We start from the raw sequence: 17564 nt of genomic DNA on the forward strand, positions 1-17564 counted from the left end.
AGGATACTGGAATGCTAAGGTCGGGAGTGAAGAAATATCCGGAATTATAGGCAAGTTCGGTCTTGGCGAGCCAAATAAAGCTGGGCAGAGGCTAGTAGAGTTTTGTCAAGAAAACAACCTGACCATACAGAATACTCATTTTCAACAGCACAAGAGGCGCCTGTACACATGGACTTCACCGGACGGTCTGTAAAGGAATCAGATCGATTATATTATTTGCCGGCAGAGATGGAGAAGCGCTATACAAGCAGTAAAAACAAGGCCTGGGGCCGATTGTGGCACCGATCATCAGCTTCTTGTTGCCAAAATTAAGCTTCGATTGAGGAAAACGCAGAAAACTAGAAGGCCTTTCAGGTATGATCTGGATAAAGTTCCATTAGAATATGCTGTGGAAGTGAGGAATCGATTTCAAGAATTAAAGCTAGAAGACAGAGAGCCCGAAGAGATGTGGACTGATGTTCGTGATATAATACAAGAAGTTGCTACTAAGGTAGTTCCAAAGCAAAAGAAATGCAAGAAAGCAAACTGGTTATCTGAAAAGGCTTTGCAAATAGCTAAGGAAAGGAGGATGGCAAAAGTTATGGGGGAAAGAGAAAGATACAAGGTTCTCAATGCGGATTTTCCGAAAATAGCAAGGAGAGATAAGAATGCCTTCCTGAACATACCGTGCCAAGCAGTTGAGGACAACAGCCAATTAAGGCACACAAGAGCTCTGTATAAGACAATCAAAGACATCAAAGGAAGCTTCTGTGCTAAGCTGGGCGTGATAAAGGACAAACGAGGCAAGGACCTCACTGAAGCCTCAGAGATAAAGAAGAGGTGGCAGGAATACACAGAAGAACTGTACAAGAAGGATCCGAATGTGCAAACCCAACATAAGATGGTTGTGATTACTGATCTCGAGCCGGGCATCCTGAAGTGTGAAGTTGAATGGGCCTTAGCCAGCCTTGCTAAGAACAAAGCTAGCGGAATTGATGGCATTCCAGCTGAGTTGCTTCAAAACCTCAACAATGACGCTGTTAACATTCTGCATACATTATGACAGAAGATTTGGACAACCCTGCAGTGGCCACAGGATTGGAGGAGGTCAGTTTACATCCCCATTTCAAAGAAAGGCAGTGCCAAAGACTGTTCCAACTACCGCACGATCGCGCTTATTTCGCATGCTAGCAAGGTGATGTTGAAAATCCCCCAAGGAAGGCTGCAGCAGTATGTGGATCGGAAGCTTCCGGAAGTGCAAGCTGGGTTTCGCAAGGGCAGAGGAACTAGAGACCAAATTGCCAACCTTCGCTGGATCATGAAAAAAGCAAGAGAGTTCCAGAAACCCATCTACTTCTGCTTTATTGATTATGCGAAAGCGTTTGACTGCGTAGATCACAGCAGATTGTGGCAAGCTCTCCAAGAGATGGGAGTTCCAATTCACCTCATCTGTCTCCTCAGGAACCTGTATGAAGGACAAGAGGCCACAGTCAGAACTGGGCATGGTCTTACTGATTGGTTTCCGATTGAGAAAGGAGTGAGGCAAGGCTGCATACTATCGCCCTGCCTATTTAACCTATATGCGGAGTGCATCATGAGGAAGGCCGGTCTGGACAAGTCTTCAGCTGGAGTGAAGATTGCTGGAAAACGTATCAACAACCTTAGATATGCGGATGATACCACTTTAATGGCAGAAAGTGAAGTGGAACTCAAGAGTCTCCTGATGCGCGTACAAGAAGAGAGTGAGAAGTTTGGGCTTAAACTGAACATTAAAAAGACAAAGATCATGGTGTGTTGCCCTATCAAGTCCTGGAGCTTCAATGGACAAGAAGTGGAAGCTGTGATAGATTTTCTCTTCTTGGGCTCCAAGATTACCTCGGAAGGAGACTGCAGCCATGAAATTAGGAGACGCCTGCTTCTCGGAAAGAGAGCAATGGTTAGCCTTGACCGCCTAGTAAAGAGCAGAGACATTAGTCTGCCAACCAAGATCCGTATAACTCGTGCTATGGTCTTTCCAATTGTGATGTATGGATGCTAGAGTTGAACTGTGAAAAAGGCTGACCGCCGAAGAATTGACGCGTTTGAATTGTGGTGCTGGCGAAGACTCTTGAGAGTTCCTTGGACTGCCAGAAGATCAAATCAGTTGATATTGTCGACCATAAACCCTGACTGCTCATTGGAGGGTCAAATTCTAGAGTTAAAGCTCAGCTACTTTGGTCATCTGATGAGAAGAGAGGAGTCGCTGGAGAAAGATTTGATGTTGGGAAAGGTTGAGGGTCGCCGGACAAGGAGTATGCAGCGAACGCGATGGTTAGATGGCATCCTCGAAGCACTGCAGATGAAGTTATGTGATGGTAGGAAGATAGTGAGAGACCGGAAAGCCTGGCGTGACATGGTCTATAGGGTCACGAAGAGTCGGACACGACTGAACGACTGAACTGAAGTTAAAATCTTGCAGCGGAGCCTAAATGTCGTCCTAATTTTTATAGCACGTATGTTTTATGAGATTGCAGCTTCTATCGCTTCTTTCACAGGTTTTGTTTTTGTGACGGTATATCCTCCTGAGTCCAAGCTTTTGTCCCATATTGGATATTACACTTTGAGGGAATACCCTTATGCCTAAGGAATCGTCCTCTTAAATCTCTGTTGTTAAATATTTTAGAAACCTATTGAGGCCTTTTATGCAGCAATAACGAAATTACGTGGTCGAAGTTTCCTGCCAAAAGATGGCGGAAAACAAGTTGCTCATACAGGTCACTCAGCGGCGCGGTGGTGATCATGTCCTGCAAAAACAAATAGTGGTTCTTGAACTTCAACGTACTTTCGATGGATAAATTTGGTTCGATGTCGATGTTAGTAATAAGACATGCGCTGAGAAGTCGAAGTTTGAGCCTTAAAGATGCCTGCCTTATTTTTTATTTTTATTACTTTTAATATATTTATGATCGCATTGATCTGGGAAAATGAATGCAATTGAGAACATGTTTTAATATTTTTCTGTCTCATTGTCCTATTGCCTTATTCTGCAGAAATTAAACATCGCAGACGTTTAACGTGCCTAAACCTAGTGCAAAATCTGAAAACACTAGTTTGGTGTAGTTTATATTGGTCAGAGGTATGCTCGTTTGAAGGACAACAGTATATTTTGGCCCAGTTGCCACGAACTGCGTTGGTATATATAGACCCGCCTTAGCCACCTAGCACAAACGTGCTTTCGCCGCCGAAGTGTCGGGCTTCTAACCAAAACTTTATTTTTACAGGTAACCTGTCATGGTCTATAAGGATGAACATGTATCGTTAAACAATGGCGGCGTTCTGCCCGGCTGAACCCAGTCTACAAGCGCATTTTTGTACGTCTCGCGCTGGGCTACATCAGCACGACTGTCCGATTCAGCCTGACGCTCGCGACAAAGAATAGAGATAGAGGGGTCATGCCTCACGTCATGCATGGCTGGACTGAAGAAACGAGCCGCTGTTAAGCTATTTTAAGCGGTTGTGATGTGACGGCGAGAGCACTGGTTTAAACCAGCGGCGAGACGGAGGAGGGGTGCACGGCGTAGTTGGCGGTAATGTGATTGCGAGGCTCACGTCACTCGCGGTTCGGTTGGGGCGAGCCGAAGGAACGAGGAAGCAGCGCAGTTGTAACAAGACGCAGACAATGGCACAGATGCAACTGGCGCATGCCCTGTGCTTAGCTTGCGCGAATGAATGACCTTGGAGAATGTAGCAATAGAGCTAAGTTCTGACTGTTGTTGACCTTATTCTCTACTGGCAGCGCCAATAGACAATACTTACTAACACATCACTGCCACAGAATCAACTGCGCGCATTTTATTTTTATACTACATTACCCTCCTCAAAGGCTGAATTCCGATCTCATTCGCAACCAAAACATATAGGCCGAGTTGGCGGCGGCTACGAATTCAATGACGAAGGGTATAATGGGCCATTTAGACTTCGTGTAGTGGTACTTTCACTTTGACACTCCGACCCTAACTCCTTTCAGAGACTCGGGAGGATATTGCCACAGTTAGGTTATCTGCTCTCGGGAGCCTCCACTCAAATTTCTCTGTGATAGCCCCAGAGCTGGAATCAAACATGCGAATATTTATCTGTTCGGTACGTTTAAATGTGGTGCTGGAGATGATTTCAAGGAATAATTGTAATTTGTTAACACCCATTAATATATATAGCAACCATCCATTCCTTTCCTACAATAGACGTTATGAATGAATGAATGAATGTTATACATTTATTTACAAGTGCAGTATGTAATAATTCCATCAGAATAAATTGGTATTACTGTCATTACGTGCATGGTGGGAGGTTTGGGAAACGAGCACATGATTTTCTGACAATTTTTGTTTTTCATTATAACCAACACTGAAGCTAGCTTTGACGTTTTTTCTCCGTAAAGATCTTTCTGCTTAAAGTATAACTTTGCCTTCCCGAGTAACCTCCAGTCATTTATGCTGACGAGCATGTTTCTAAACATACAGCACCAGAAACTTCGATACCAGTGTCTTGAAGGGAACGCCACTCCAAGAGACGAAAAGTACTAGTAGAAAATTTTTACATCTGCTTAGTGCTGTAATGGATTATGGATATTCGATATATTGCTCCATTATTATATGCGGCGTCAAGAAAACCCATTAACAGAGAACAATTCTTCTTCTTCTCGTATGGCTGCTAAACTATCTGCTATATGTTCATTAATTTCAACCTGAATTTACCTCACGTTGACATATCTATGCATTAAAAAATTCTCATTCTCTTCGATTCTGAATCAACTATTAAAGACGCTTTAATGAAAAACAGAGAATTTAGCCGGCGTTTACACTTCGCTGGCATGCTACTCCCTGTGGGAAGGGTAATTTGGGAGGGAAAGATTGAAAAAAGAATGATGAGGAGATTAAAAGAAATGTAGGGGGAGATAAAATGAGGATAAAAAAACCGATTCGCACTCGCACCGGCCCAAATGTACTGTATACAAACTGCTCTACAAGTGCCGTACATTATTAAAACTCGATTCTGTTGACACAGTGTGCAGGCATAAATAATAACGAAAGCCAAAACAAAACTGCAGTGTAATTAAACTGAGCCATGGGTACACTTACCAGCTAGCAGTGACAAGCAAAACAGCCCAACAATAATCTTCATCCTTGAAAAACTTGATGCTATGCTTAACATTTATTGCAACCAATAGAGTCAGTAATATCGTCTCTAAAGCACTAACGGCTAATGAGCTGCACTTAGAGCACCTGTGCAGAAATCGTTTGCACTGGTTTGATGATCGTGCCTTTATTTATGAAGAAGTAAAATAAAGAATTCATTGTATCGATCTAGGCCAATCATCGATCATAAAATGTCGGGCCACTTCACGCTTTTGTTTGTATTTTGCATCTTCATGGGACGTCACTACTGCGTTAAGGCACTTTCCGAGAAGCAACATAAAAACGTCTTTCTCAACTGCATTTAACGCACACGATGCGCTTTTGATGGATATCTTGTTATATTGTTTGGCCCATTGTAGTACAGCGCTTAGATGAGCGATGTAAAATACACCATTTCTTTCCACGTGCAGAGCCAACACCACCTAGACTACTCCAGGCCTCTCCGCTCCTCCGTGACGTCATCACACTACGACGAGCGCGGAAGCTGCGCGCTGCTGCGCGTTGCTGCGCGTTGCTGCGGGCTTATTCTTGTTTCACTAGAATTGTGGTTGTTGCCGCATGCGAAAACATGGTTTTAAGACCCGTTGTGTAATATTAATAATAATTGGTTCATAGGAAAGGAAAGGCGCAGTATCTGTCACACTTGTTTCTGTGGACACCTGAACCGCGCCGTTAGGGAAGGGAGGAAGGTAATACATAACTTTTCAGTCGGCTGCAATATCGCAAGTAAACGTCTGTATATTCGTGCAGCGGATTTTCTAAAGGTTAAAGTTTCAGGAAACAGCACATAATCTAAATGAGTTTATGAAAAGCCAGAAGCACTGCTTTTATCGTGCCAGTGTTAGTATACCGCTACTGATATAAACATGGCTTCAGAAAGTCAGCTCTATAAACGCTGGGACATTCTGAACTAACTGTACTCGTTTTGGAAACAAATGGGAAGAAAGTTTCGCAATGATTTCATAGCACTCAAAACATGTAACTCTGCGATCAGCAGTGGACTTTATTTTTGGCTCTAGAACTGATGTCAGTTCAATAAATACGTAAAATGTATCGAGTATGAAAGTATTTATTAAAAAATACTCTCGAGAGGCACTTGTAGCTGGACCAGAAAGATACGTTGGGAAGTTTAGGAGTATGCTTGGTACTGCGTCAGGTCGAAGTCGTACCAGTTTCAGCTTAGCTTCAATCACGTTTCCCGTCTTCGCATCCACGTAACTTGTTTTGTCGACCACGTCCGCAGGCTTAAAGGGACGCTCGCAGGCCTAGGATGTGAAATGAGACGTTAGAAGGATGCAATACCTGAAGTAAAAAAAAAACCAGCAGCACTGCCTTTTAAGGTTCTAATGATCGCAATTTAGTTTAAAGTCCGCGCGCACAAAATATCAGTAATACTGTGTCTCTAAGTCACATTTACGTAGTATAGAATAAGGTTCGCACCGTAGCCATGGAAACCTTCTTTTTTAAGGCGGAAGCCTTTAATGGCTCATACTGTCGTGGACAAAATGCGTCCCGCTTTTGCGGCAGCTGTCACTTGGCGTTCCTCGGTGTGCGTTCTTTTTTTAATTGATTCACAGGAAGGGAAAGGCGCAGTAACTGTCACACTTGCTCTGTGGACAACCGAACCGCGCCGTAAGGGAAGGGAGGGAGGTGGGATTGAAAGTGGAAAGAGAGAAAGAGGAGCCCTAGTGGAGGGCTACGGAGTAATTTCGACCACCTGGGGATCTTTAACGTGCGCTGACATCGCACAGCACACGGACGCCACTTCGTTTCGCCTCCATCGAAACGCAGCCGCCGCGGTCGGGTTCGAACCCGGGATCTCGGTGTGCGTTCAAGTGTGGAATTCAGATGCAGGAACGCTAGACAAGATGAGTCTCATCTTGTCTAGCGTTCCTGCATCTGAATTCCACACTTGAACGCACACCGAGTCTTCTGGAGGGAAGGCCTAGTATCCGTCGCACTTTCTCCGACAAGTGTTCGTTTGGATGGTACGCCATCGCGATCCTGTCGCGTGGATCCATGCTACTTTTGTTTATTCTCTAAAGTTAAATCTTGCCTAAAGAGAGCCCATTTTAACTAAGTTAAAAAGGTTCAGGCAAAAACGGAGAACCTCGTGAAGGGCCTTCCAAAAACTTCGTTCCGGAACTGTTACCAGCAGTGGTAGCACCGAATGCAGAAGTGTGTGTGAATGCTGAAGGTGACTACTTTGAAAGTGATAATGTGAAATGTGTGAAAATTGTGAACTGTCTTTATTTGCATGTTATTTAGCAATTCATTACTAACCTGATTAGTAAATGCGCCAAACGACGCCTGCGAACATGCCAGAAAAGAGCATGGGGACCACACTGAAACTCTTATCGCCAGACAGGGTCGTAAATAAGGCAAGGTGGCCCAAAGTTGGCAAGCGTGACAACCCTGCTAGTGCCGCTTTATGTCTTTGTATCAGGTGACCAATAATAATACATGTTACCGCCGACTGCGGGTTAGCTACAGCTATATATCCTGTATATTTTCATAATTGTTGATTATACACACCATGGTAGGGAAATAAGCTTCGTTTGACTTTTTGTAAGTCTTTTGATTCTTATGACACTGAATTACTGTAAATAATCTTAACGCAACAGCATTAAAGAAAATGATGGTGAGCGAGAAATCTTGAGCATGGCACTAACAGGTGCTAGCAGGCAGCTAACATCGACGCGTATTGATTACACGAAGGTTTGTTTGTCGCTACGTTTGATGGGGTCTGCCAGCTCGGTCCTCTCAACTGAGATCAGAAGGTGATATCAGAGTCAGCCTGCCAGAGAGCCTTACTCGGACGCGTTACGGCGAGACTAAGCATGCACGTGCTTACTATGTTGGGTGCCAGTCTACGCTAACTCGCCATTCAATTAAATGCCGAGCTAAAGGTCCCCTCATAAGTTTGCAGTGCATCTACCTCTCCTAACCACCAATACTGGAGACGGCATGATTCTAGGAAAATGTTCAAAAATCACGACCTTAGAAGATTCTGTATTCCTAGAAATCTGCATATCCACAGCTCTCCTTTGAAGTGGTTGCGAAGGCTCCAAAACATCACGTGGATAGTTGAGGCTTTGGCCGCTAACGAATACAATTGAAACGACAAAGCTTTCGAATATGCTGAGAAACCAGCAAGAAGGTCATGTCAGAATTACTTCCACACTTGACAGCCGCTTTTGTAGCAATAAAGGATCATACAGCACCACGTTAAACGCAGCAGCTAGGTCTCTGTCGCAATGAAACCGGGTTTAATTTTTAGTTTATTTATGTTTATATACTGCAGCTCCGTGCGGGGCTGTAGCATGAGGTTGACATTTCAGAAAAAGAAAGTGCGGAGTAAACATGTTGAGATCAACAAAATAATGAATAAAGGAGAAAAAACATAATTTAATGTTGTTCATCAAGATATTTGTTAACAGTGTTTGAGTGCGTTAACAAACTGTTGCAGTGGAAAGGAGCGATATAAGCAGGTAGCTTGTTAAAGCCTCGACCATATGGGGAAAAGCTGCATTTAAAGCGTTGGTTCGAGCACAATGAGGATTGAGGCCATGTTGGTGGTAGTGTCTTGTCGGCGTGCGATTTGCTGGCTTAGTATAACTGTGACATGAAGCCAGTAAACGGGTATGTAAAATGTAATAAATAGATTTCAATGATTCAAATTGTCGGCGAATAGATAATGCCGTCAACTGCAATAAAGGAAATGGCGGAGGTGGGCGAATAATTCCTGCGATACTGTTGTCAAAAAAAGCGAGAAGCTTTTCCAACCTTTTTGATCTGGGTGAAATATTAAGACTTCATAAAATGCTAGCATAATTAAGTTTGGGACGGAATAAAGATTTCTACACAAATAACTTGTGCGCTTACGGAGCTTAGGCTAAGGTAAGAGTCAGGTAACCCGAAGTGTTAGAGTTTTACCGCAAATTAAATCAATTGTTTAGAATAGGATAAGTTCGCAGGGCCGATAATGTGTATCAATGGCCAGAAAGGCCGAAATCTTTTGCAAAATTAGAGCATGTTGGGTGTGCTGGAATTACATGCCGTACGGCGCCACGTCACACCACGCTCTAGCATATCATATTATATTGTTACGTCAATTACGCTGCGCCGCGCGGTCTTGCGCATGTGCTAAGGAAGGACAAAGTGGACGGTTGCACTTGCGAAAAAGGAGAACGAAGTGGTGGCGCGTAGCCTCGTTCGGGGAGAAGCTTTACTGAGACTGTGTTTGAGACTGTACGCAGCTTTCATGCTTTCTCCGAATATTCTGTATGTATTAAACCCGTTTCCCCCGTAACAATATCATACCACAACATACCATGCCTTCTCCCACTATATTAAATCATACTACTCCTCATCATGTCATCCAGCTTTTTCCATGTTGCCAGCTTAAAATGTTAGGTTGTCATTGACTAGTAGAGCACAGTGCGATAATATATACGCATCATAAAATAACATTGTTAGGTATGTTCAGTAATTTCAGGGCCAGTTTACAGATGTATATGCGCGCTACGCAAGCTTTTAAGCATATTGCTGCAAGCATCAGTGTCATGGTCGCGTTTATTATTTACAGCACTCTGTGTTTCTCTTTGTCTAATATCGAAAGCTCTGCTTTTCCTTTCAAATAAAAAAAATTCAATTTAGTAGTTACTTAAGGTTTGTTGCATGCGTTGTTATTTCTCATGGTTTGAATTACATTTATATTGAACACTTACATGACAGTTCGTTTCACATTTCAAGAGAGTGCATGAAAATATATGATGAAACGCAAATTCCTGCGCATATTGATTTCTATTTTAGGATGGCGCTAGGCATATTATAATGTTAGAGGGAGCTTTTTAAATCCAGCCGCAGCAGGTCCTAGCAAAGGCATTCAACTGCTAAGCAACAGGTTATGGGCCTGATCCTGATTTATAGGAAGGTGCAAGCTGGTGTCGCAAAAATGGAAAAAAATACTACCGTCTAACTGGGTTGAATGGAGTTAGATGAACATTAGCTCCGTTGCAGTTTGATTCTAGATTCTATTCGTCGAGGCTATTGGAACGATATACGTCTTAAAATTCCTGTAAAGTTTTAATTTTATTAATATTTATTAGTGCAGTGTGATAAGATTAATTTAGTGCACCTGTACTGGGTATGAGGTGCTCAATATAAGTGACTTGAAAGTAGAGCAAACATTTCAACTTCGGTGCAATCATTTTAAGTAAATAATTATAGAACCTGGAATTAAACCTTTGGAATTTTACTCGACATAAGGTACATAATTATATAAGACTTCCCTTTTATGGCTTTTCTCAAACGTAGAGGCAGAGCTGCGAGTTTTGCATTGACAGCTGAAAACGTCTCATCGAGGGTTTTAATAACTTAGCTGTGGTTTAGCTCTGGTTTAACCCGGATGGAAGCGATGGCTTCATTTGTCTGTTACATTATTCTCCTATTACACCCAATTGGTGTAGGGAGCTACATAATTGAGGACACTTAAGTCTAGCTTTTACGACGGGAGAGCGCCAGCTATCAGCCCTGCTTCAAACCAAGCCGCTTGCACGGGCCCGCCTGTCCTAGGGGTAATGAGAATGGAAACGGGTTCTGGCAGGTTGTTTCTGGTATTACCCTCAAATATGAAAGGAGCGCCCCGAGTTGGCAGCTCCTGCCCGAGGCATAGACGCAACGTGAATTCAAATGTCATGGGAGGCTGATTCTAGTGTCACCTTCCCACATGAAAGGAGAGGCCTGATTTGGCGCTCTTTCAGGCACCATCCGACGCTGAAGGCTCAAGCTGACTGCCGTAGTGATGTTTTCGCTTCAAGATCCAAACGGTTCAAATCGATTCAGAGGCGTCCAGTAGGGCTCATCTGATAGCCTGCAGTATTGCATCAAGACTTAACAATACTTCCAGCACCTGGAACGCACTGGCAACGCCGGTGAACAGCGTTCCCAAGCAGTAGGCAATTTCTTGCTAAGCAGCCTACCTAGGTAACAATATTTCTGATTTCTGCAACTTCGAAATGTCAGCAGCAAAATGACTGGTATTCTTATTACTCCGTTACATGTTTTTTTTTGCGTACTTATTGTGACCACCTTGTTGTCCGCCGTCTGGCCACGTGTTTTGCTTTGCTTACTAATCGGATGAATGGTGATGCCCTTTTGCGCAATCGTGGGCTCAGTAGGATTTTCGATAATGTCGCGTCACCACGAGTTATTATTTTCTTCCATAATGATGCACCTGTGACTTCATGAGTGTTACCCATATTAGCTTTGATTTATTATTAGATGATCACTGCCATCAGCACTGATACTGATAGACCTACCGTTAAATGTAGGGTACTGCCTGTAACTTAGTTTCTTTCGACGAAGGCCGGTCACGAGACGTCATTACATTCTATTTCTTCATCACGTCTGACTTTTCTTTCAACACACACACACACACACACACACACACACACACACACACACACACACACACACACACACACACACACACACACACACACACACACACACACACACACACACACACACACACACACACACACACACACACACACACACACACACACACACACACACACACACACACACACACACACACACACACACACACACACACACACACACACACACACACACACACACACACACACACACACACACACACACACACACACACACACACACACACACACACACACACACACACACACACACACACACACACACACGCACGCACGCACACACACACACACACACACACACACACACACACACACACACACACACACACACACACACACACACACACACACACACACACACACACACACACACACACACACACACACACACACACACACACACACACACACACACACACACACACACACACACACACACACACACACACACACACACACACACACACACACACACACACACACACACACACACACACACACACACACACACACACACACACACACACGCACGGCGGTTCGCTTTGGCATTAATTGGCTCCAGGTGTGACACATAAGAAACGAGACTCAGTGTGTAGCTTCAAAAAACGATGAAATTTTAATGATTGAGCTGGTTCACAATGGTCAAAACGTCAATCAACACTACAAAATAAAAGTACGAAAAATACTATGAAAAACATTTAGGAAAAAAGGTCGTAGTTGTGGAGTGATGGATGGCTGTTGCACCGCAGGACAATGCACCTGCTCACACGCCCCCATCTATCAAGCACTTTCTGACCATCAAAAACATTTTTGTGCTAAAGAAACCTCCTTATTCACTTGACTAGGCTCCATGCTACTTTTTTTATTCTGTAAAGTTAAATCTTGCCTAAAGAGAGCCTATTTTAACTAAGTTAAAAAGGCTCAGGCAAAATCGGAGAACCTCGTGAAGGGCCTTCCAAAAACCTCGTTCCGGAACTGTTACCAGCAGTGGTAGCACTGAATGCAGAAGTGTGTGTGAATGCTGAAGGTGACTACTTTGAAGGTGATAATGTGAAATGTGCGAAAATTGTGAACTGTGTTTATTTGCATGTTATTTACCAATTAATTACTAACCTGATTAGTAAATGCGCCAAACGACGCCTTATGGGGACCGCACTGAAACTCTTATCGCCATGTAGGGTCGTAAATAAGGCAAGGTGGCCCAAAGGTGGCAAGCATGACAAATCTGCTGGTGCCGCTTTATGTCGTTGTATCGGGTGACTAATAATAATACATGTTACCGCCGACTGCGGGTAAGCTGCAGCTATATATCCTGTATATTTTCTTAATTGTTGATTATATTTACCATGGTATCGAAATAAGCTTCGTTTGACTTTTTCTGAGTCTTTTGATTCTTATGACGCTGAATTACTGCAAATAATCTTAACGCAATAGCATTAAAGAAAATCACGGTGAGCGAGAAATCTTGAGCATGGCACTAACAGGTGCTAGCAGGCAGCTAACATCGACGCGTATTGATTACACGAAGGTTTGATTGTCGCTACGTTTGATGGGGTCTGCCAGCTCGGTCATCACAACTGAAATCAGAAGGTGATATCAGAGTCAGCCTGCCAGAGAGTCTTACTCGGACGCGTTACGGCGAGACAAAGCATGCACGTGGTTACTATGTTGGGTGCCAGCCTACGCTAACTCGTCATTTAAGCCTACGCTTAAATGCCGAGCTAAAGGTTCCCGCATAAGTTTGCAGTGCATCTACCTCTCCTAACCACCAATACCGGAGACGGCATGATTCTAGGAAAATGTTCAAAAATCACGACCTTAGAAGATTCTGTATTCCTAGAAATCTGCATATCCACAGCTCTCCTTTGAAGTGGTTGCGAAGGCTCCAAAACGTCACGTGGATAGTTGAGGCTTTGGCCGCTAAATAATACAATTGAAACAACAAATCTTTCGAATATGCTGAGACAGCAGCAAGAAGGTCATGTCAGAATTACTTCCACACCAGACAGCCGTTTTTGTAGCAATAAAGGATTATACAGCACCAAGTTAAACGCAGCAGCTAGGTCTTTGTCGCAATGAAACCGGGTTTAATTTTTAGTTTATTTATGTTTATATACTACAGCTCCTTGCGGGGCTGTAGCATGAGGTTGACATTTCAGAAAAAGAAAGTGCGGAGTAAACATGTTGAGATAAACAAAATAATGAATAAAGGAGAAACAACTAATTATTTAATGGTGTTCATCAAGATATTTGTTAACAGTGTTTGTTTGCGTTAACAAACTGTTGCAGTGGAAAGAAGCGATATAAGCAGGTAGCTTGTTAAAGCCTCGACCATATGGGGAAAAGCTGCATTTAAAGCGTTGGTTCGAGCACAATGAGGATTGAGGCAAATTTTATGGTGTTGTCTTGCGGGCGTGCGATTTGCTGGTTTAATATATCTGGGACATGAAACCAGATAACGGGCACGTAAAATGTAATAAATAGATTTCCATGATTGAAATTGTCGGCGAATAGATAATGCCGTCAACTGCAATATAGGAAAGGGCGGAGGTGGACGAATAATTCCTGCGATCCTGTTGACAAATAAAGCGAGAAGCATTTCCAACCTTTTTGATGTGGGTGAAATATTAAGACTTCATATAATGCTAGCATAATGAAGTTTGGGACGAATTAAAGATTTCTACATAAATAACGTGTGCACTTACCGAGCTTAGGTTAAGGTAAGACTCAGGTAACCCGAAGTGTTATCGTTTTACCGCAAATTAAATCAATTGTTTAGAAAAGGATAAGATAGCAGGGCCAACAATGTGTATCAATGGCCAGAAAGCCCGAAATCATATGCAAAATTAGAGCAAGTTGGGTGTGCTGGAATTACATGGCGTACGGCGCCACATCACACCATGATGTAGCATATCATATTATATTGTTACGTCAATTACGCTTCGCCGCGTGGGCTTGCGCATGTGCTAGGGAAGGACAAAGTGGACGGTTGCACTTGTGAAAAAGGAGAACGAAGTGGTGGCGCGTAGCCCTGTTCGGGGAGAAGCTTTACTGAGACTGTGTTTGAGACTGTACGTAGCTTTCATGCATTCTCCGAATATTCTGTATGTATTAAACCCGTTTCCCCCGTAACAATATAATTCCACATCATACCATACCTTATCCCAATATATCAAATCATACTACTACTCACCATGTCATCCCGCTTTTTACATGTTTCCAGCTTAAAATGTCAGGTTGTCATTGACTAGTAGAGAGCAGTGCGATAATATATACGCATCATAAAATAACATTATTCGGTATGTTCAGTAACTTCAGGGACAGTTTACAGCTGTATATGCACGTTACGCAAGCTTTTAAGCTTATTGCTGCAAGCATCAGTGTCATGGTCGCGTTTATTATTTACAGCACTAGGTGTTTCTCTTTGTCTAATATCGAAAGCTCTGCTTTTCCTTTCAAATTAAAAACAAAAACAAATTAGTAGTTACTTAAGGTTTGTTGCATGCGTTGTTATTCCTCATGCTTTGGATTACATTTATATTGAACACTTACATGACAGTTCGTTTCACATCTCAAGAGAGTGCATTAAAGGATATGATGAAACGCAAATTTCTGCGCATATAGATTTATATTTTAGGATGGCGCTAGGCTTATTCTAATGTTAGAGGGAGCTTTTTAAATCCAGCAGCAGCAGGTCTTAGCAAAGGCTTTCAACTGCTAAACCGCAGGCTATGGGCCTAATCCTGATCTATAGAAAGCTGTAAGCTGGTGTCGCAAAAATGGAAAAAATATACTACCGTCTAACTCGGTTGAATGGAGTTAGATGAACATTAGCTCCGTTACAGTTTGATTCTAGATTCTAGTCATCGAGGCTATTGGAACGATATACGTCTTGAAATTCCTGTAAAGTTTTAATTTTAATAATAATTACTAGTGCAGTGTGATAACATTAATTTAGTGCACCTGTACTGGGTATGAGGTGCTCAATATATGTGACTTGAAATTAGAGCAAACATTTCAATTTCGATGCAATCATTTTAAGTAAATAAGTATAGAACCTAGAATTACCCCTTTGGAATTTTACTCGACATAAGATAAATAATTATATAAGACTTCACATTTATGGCTTTTCTCAAATGTTGAGGCAGAGCTGCGAGTTTCACATTGACAGCTGAAAACGTCTCATCGAGGGTTTTAATAACTCAGCTGTGGTTTAGCTCAGGTTTAACCTAGATGGAAGCGATGGCTTCTTTTGTCTGTTACATTATTCTCCTATTACGCCCAATTGGTGTAGGGAGCTACATTATTGAGGACACTTAAATCTAGCCTTTAAGACCGGAGAGCGCAATCTACCAGCCCTGCTTTAACCAAGCCGCTTGCACGTGCTCGCTTGTCCTAGGGGTAATGTCAATGCAAAAGGGTTCTGGTAGGTTTATTCTGGTATTACCCTCAAATATGAAAGGAGCGCCCCGAGTTGGCAGCTCCTGCCCGAGGCATAGGCGTAACGTGAATTCAAATGTCATTGGAGGCTGATTCTAGTGTCGCCCTCCCACATGTAAGGAGAGGCCTGATTTGGCGCTCTTTCAGGCACCATCCGACGCTGAAGGCTCGAGCTGACTGCCGTAGTGATGCTTTCGCTTCAAGATCCAAACGGTTCAAATTGATTCAGAGGCGTCCAGTAGGGCTCAGCTGATAGCCTGCAGTATTGCATCAAGATTTAACAATACTTCCAGCACCTGGAACACACTGGCAACGCCGGTGAACATCGTTCCCAAGCAGTAGGCAATTTCTTGCTAAGCAGTCTACATAGGTAACAATATTTCTGATTTCTGCAACTTCGAAATATCAGCAGCAAAATGACTGGAATTCTTATTACTCCATTACATGTTTTTTTTGCGTACTTATTGTGACCACCTCGTTGTCCGCCGTCTGGCCACTTGCTTTGGTTTGCTTACTAAGCGGATGAATGGTGACGCACTTTTGCGTAAGCGTGGTCAATAGGTTTCTCGACAATGTCGCGTCACCACGTGTTATTATTTTCTTGCATAATGACGCACGTGTGACTTCATGAGTGTTACCCATATTAGCTTTGATTTATTATTAGATGATCACTGCCATCAGCACTGATACTGATAGACCTACCGTTAAATGTAGGATACTGCCTGTAACTTAGTTTCTTTCAACGAAGGCCGGTCACGAGACGTCAATACATTCTATTTCTACATCACGTCTGACTTTTCTTTCAACACACACACACACACACACACACACACACACACACACACACACACACACACACACACACACACACACACACACACACACACACACAAACACACACACACACACACACACACGCACACGCACACGCACACGCACGCGCACGCGCACGCACACGCACACGCACACGCACACACACGCACACACACACACACACACACACACACACACACACACACACACACACACACACACACACACACACACACACACACACACACGCACGCACGCACGCACGCACACACACACACACACACACACACACACACACACACACACACACACACACACACACACACACACACACACACACACACACACACACACACACACACACACACACACACACACACACACACACACACACACACACACACACACACACACACACACACACACACACACACACACACGGCGTTCACCTTGGATCAATTGGCTCCAGGTGTGACACATAAGAAACGAGACTGAGTATGTAGCTTCAAAAAACAGTGAAATTGTAATGATTGAGCTGGTTCACTGTGGTCAAAATGTTAATCAACACTACAAAATAAAAGTACACAAAATTCTATGAAAAACATTTAGGAAAAAAAGGTCACAGTTGTGGAGTGATGGATGGCTGTTGCACCGCAGGACAATGCACCCGCTCACACGCTCCTATCTGTCA

The 17564-nt window shown here is 43.2% G+C and overlaps 1 long non-coding RNA gene across 2 annotated transcripts in view; it reads left to right on the plus strand.

Moving 5' to 3' along the window:
• LOC146189737 (uncharacterized) overlaps positions 1-17564 on the plus strand; it is a 190410-nt gene that overhangs the window by 48234 nt on the left and 124612 nt on the right. The window lies entirely within an intron of this gene.

This window comes from Amblyomma maculatum, chromosome 5, assembly GCF_055883805.1.
Source record: "Amblyomma maculatum isolate TAMU_Amacu chromosome 5, ASM5588380v1, whole genome shotgun sequence".
Lineage (NCBI taxonomy): Eukaryota > Metazoa > Arthropoda > Arachnida > Ixodida > Ixodidae > Amblyomma > Amblyomma maculatum.